We start from the raw sequence: 4,404 nt of genomic DNA, 5'->3' as shown, positions 1-4,404 counted from the left end.
CCCCCACCTCCCTGCGCCTCTCCTATCCCTGCAACGGGCCATGGCAAAAAAAACACCCCCCGCCCGCTCCGGCTCGGCTCCATCACCCTCTCCACCCCGCGCACCTCCCCGTCGCACGGGTACAGTGCTGTCCTGCCAAAAATAAATGCACGTTTCCAACCACGCCATTTATGAAACTAGCTAAGAAGAAACTGCAGCCCCTTCTCCAAGCAGCTGGAGCTCGTGTGCGGGTAAACCCTCCGCTGTGACGGCTCACAGCTGTCCTCCCTTATTACAGACCGTGCGAGGTCAGCTCCCTGTCCCGTGTCTCTCTAACAAAGAGGTTCCGTTTGCCAGAGACCTGATTTAGTTTATCACAGAATCATAGAATGGTTTAGGTTGGAAAGGACCTTGAAGACCATCGAGTTCCAACCCCCCTGCCATGGGCAGGGACACCTCCCACCAGCCCAGGTTGCCCAAGGCCACCTCCAGCCTGGCCTTGAACACCTCCAGGGATGGGACCTCAACAACCTCTCTGGGCAACCTGTTCCCGTGCCTCACCACCCTCACAGTGAAAAACTTCTTCCTAATGTTTAATCTAAATCTGCCCTCTTCCAGTTTAAAGCCATTCCCCCTCATCCTATCACTCCATGCCCCAGTAAAAAGTCCCTCCCCAGCTCTCCTGGAGCCCCTTTAGGCACTGGAAGGCCACAGTAAGGTCTCCCCGGAGCCTTCTCTTCTCCAGGCTGAACAGCCCCAACTCTCTCAGCCTCTCCTCATACTGTCACGTCTTCAAAAGGGTCTCAAACTCTGACAATGACAAGGAGTTCACAGGCATTCCAAACACTTCAGACACAACCCCTCGGAGATGCCGTCTGACCACAAACGTGCTCACCTGACGGGGCATGCCTTTCACCCAGGCTGTTTTTTAAAGGAGCTAACTAAATGCTAATTAGTGAATGCCAATGGAAATACCGTGGCCGTCCTGCTGGCTGCGGGGTAGAGCGCCTGCTCGGAGCCGGAGAAGACTGTGGAGCATCTCAGCAGCTTGTGCAAGCCAGCTGCTGACTGCGTGCAGAAGCGTGCGATGGTGCGCTCACTTCACCGGACACCTGCCCCGGCCACATCCCATCCAACGGGTCTGAATGTCCATCCCATAAATACCCAGGGGAAGGCAGCCCCCGTGTTAACTGAAGATGTTCACCTGATCCGTGGCCCCCAAATCCTCAGAAACCACACGGATAAATAGGTATGAGCACAGGAGCATCAGCGCTCCCCTTCTCCTTACGGCTGCCTCTCCTGACCTGGGATTTATGTGCAGCAGGAAACCCGGAGCACAACGAGCTGGGGCTCCACGTTAGGAGATCCCTCGCTTTTAAAGATCCCTGTCTCTGGAGAGGTTTTTTTTTGGTGTCAACTGAAACCTCCGTGATGAGAAAGACCGCAGCACAGATACACGGCTGATATTTTGTCTACAGGCTGTAGGAGATGGGCACATGAAGAAAAACCACTCTGAAGGAGAAAAACTACACTCCGTGATAAGTCAGGGGTGTCAGCTCGTGTCTCGGGGGAAATATGGATCAGGTGGGATTCCCCAGAGGCTTCGGCAGCGCCTGACGTCAGTCAGCATTTTCTTGAACAAGCTGTCTGGTGGGGTTAAATCTGCAGACACAGACAGCAGCAGCTCTTTGAGAGCCTGGAGCAGCAAGAAGGTGGCACGTCCAGACAAGGTGACCTCTGAGGAACGGTTTAGAAAAAGTGGGGTTTAGGCTGGAGACAGAAAACGGGGGGTGTAGGAGGGCGTACTGTGTTTCCAACAGTAAAGACCCTGGAACGCTGCTGAAGATGCTGTAAAACCTCATCACCAGAACCCGTTAATATCGGTTAGATGAATGTCGTTAAACCAACATTGCCGTTGGGTTGCCTGGGGACAGCAGGAGGGTGTAGAGGAGCTCTCGGGGTCTCCTGCACTGGTTTATCCGGGGGAAGGCAAACCCTGCCGCTGTTTCCATCATGGCCTCTCTCCAAGAGCTGGGGCCAGACTGAAGCCGAAGGAACCAGGAGAGCGTCGGTGCCCACCAGAGCATCACTCACCCGGAGTGACAGGGCTGCTGCCCGCATCTGCTGTGGCACAATCCAGGACCAAACACGCAGCCTGAAGGCACAGACTTGATCCAAACATCCCCACCGACATTCCCGGGGTATTAATGCACGTTTGCTTGAGGTATTTTTACTTTCAAATCCAGGTAAGCTGGCAGTAATTCCACCAAAACAACTTACCCCAGGCTGTAAATGAAGCAAAATCATCCTTCTACGTATCCCCTAAGGGATGCAGGACAAAGCCCCACCTACTTCCCACTCCAAACATTTCCTAAGAAAACCAAGGAACTTGTGCGGAATTCGCACCCACTGACCACACGTCGCTGAGAGGCTTTGGGCGCTGCGATAAATGACGCACCACAGTAAAAACGAGTAGTTGCAGGAGACGTATCTGAAAGGAGCAGTTCCCGCTGCCCAAGGAGAAGTTGGCCATGACCCAAGCTGGAGGGCTGCAGCTCACATGGCTTTCAGCCTCTGAAACCTTCCAAAAACCCCACGAGCCTCAAGCCCGTGTGAAAACACAGGCGTTTGTCCCTTAAAAACCCAACCGCACCCAGACCCCGCGTCATCTTTCTCCCATTTTTGAAATACAAGCCCTGCCTCTCCACGCGGGCTGTCTTCTAGGTGCCGAACGCGCAACAGCTTCAAGCAGAGATCTGCACGTTGTGCTTAATGGACAACTTGTAATTACCACTGCACTTGGAGAAGGCCTGAGGACACAGGAGAAATATTTTCTAAGCACTTAAAAAAAATTTGCAAGCGTATTTCCAACAGTGACTTAGGCACTTGAAAGCCTCAGTCTCCTGAAAGTCAACAGCCCTCTCAGAAGTGCAAATCCCTTCTACAAACAAAACTCTGGCACTTCTGAGAACATTAATTTTTCTCCTCATGCTAATCAAGCTCATCTCCTGGCTCCAGGAGATGATCCCTGGGCTCGGTACCCAGGCGCGGGTGTGCCGGGCTGCCATGGGTGGGCTAGAGCAGCCTGCAAGGATAGAAGACGCTCTGCAACACTTCACGAAGGAGGTGGGCGACGTCTGTAACGATGAATGAAGGAGGATGCAACCTGGAGAGCAACTAATCGGGTCCATGGCACACTGCTCCTGTCCAAACATGATGTGTTTCCAAGTTTGGACACGTCTCAGAGAACAGCCGTGAATGTACTTGACTTTCAGGGAAAATTTGCATTTTATTGGACTTTGGCAAGAGAACCAAGCCAACAGCTTCATTTTCCCCTCTCAAATCCACACACACCGCAACCCAACATTTTCCACGAACAGCCTTGAGTCGTTCCAGGTAATATTCGTACCTTCCCTGCCAGAGGATGGAAAAACCCTTCGACGGTCCCGCAGCTTCCAGCGCCGCAGCGGTCGCCCGTGGAGGAAGGCCACATTGGGCGCCGGGCGGAGGCGCTCCCTCTGACGCAGGTTTGCCAGAGCTTGGCTTGGTAAAGCGAGTTTTCACAGGCACCGGCTGCCGCAAAATCCCACGCCTCACCCTCCCGGTGTGGGGGACGGCCGCCACATAGCTGGGGTTGGCAGTGCGAGGGTGTGGGGATGAACGTTTTGGGGAAGGGTCCCCCTAAGATGGTGATAACCGAGGCAGCATCGCCGGCGCCGGCCGCGGAGCAGCGGTGGATCAGTCACCACTGTCAATGCAGCGCCTGTTCTCAACCTATCGGGAGTGTTTTTACTCATTTTTTTATTTATTGGGTGAATTTAGCGCGTGCTGAAGTGCTGAGCTGGCAAAACTGGGCAGTCAAGTCCTCGATTGACATCGGCCGAAGCAGAGTTTGGGTGGCACAACGCGGCGCTTGTTCCCCATGGCCACGCAGCCCCGGGTCCCCTCCCAGCCTCTCCACGACCCGGTCCTTCAGCGCCAGACCCAAAGGGGTCTCAGTTGTCTCAAATGCTGTCGGTCTTAAGGAAACCGTGGGAATCCAGACACTCTCCTGGGTCTGGTGGCTTTTGGGAGGTGCTTCTGGCCATCCTGACTTCACCCAGCGAGCGTCTGTAACATACCTTCCACCCAAAATATCTTTATTCACAACCACAATAACCCATTTCTGACTATTTGGGGTGCTGGTTTTTCTTCCCCCGACTCTCCCTGAAGCTGCAGCAATCCAGGATTGCCCATGCTGGCCAATCCCTCAGGGAGAGGAAGAAAATGAGCCGTTGCTGAGGCAAGCACCTGGAAAATCATCTAAAAATACAAAGAAGAAACCCTCGGCCACTTGGAAGTGGCAGCCGACCTCCAGAGCAAAGCCCTTCTTGCGCAGTGGTGACCGAGCTCAGGCTACATCTCGTGATGCTCCGCACCAAGCGG

This window comes from Charadrius vociferus, unplaced genomic scaffold (assembly GCF_000708025.1).
Source record: "Charadrius vociferus isolate BGI_N301 unplaced genomic scaffold, ASM70802v2 scaffold38, whole genome shotgun sequence".
Classification (NCBI taxonomy): domain Eukaryota; kingdom Metazoa; phylum Chordata; class Aves; order Charadriiformes; family Charadriidae; genus Charadrius; species Charadrius vociferus.
Note: the sequence above shows the minus strand (reverse complement) of the source record.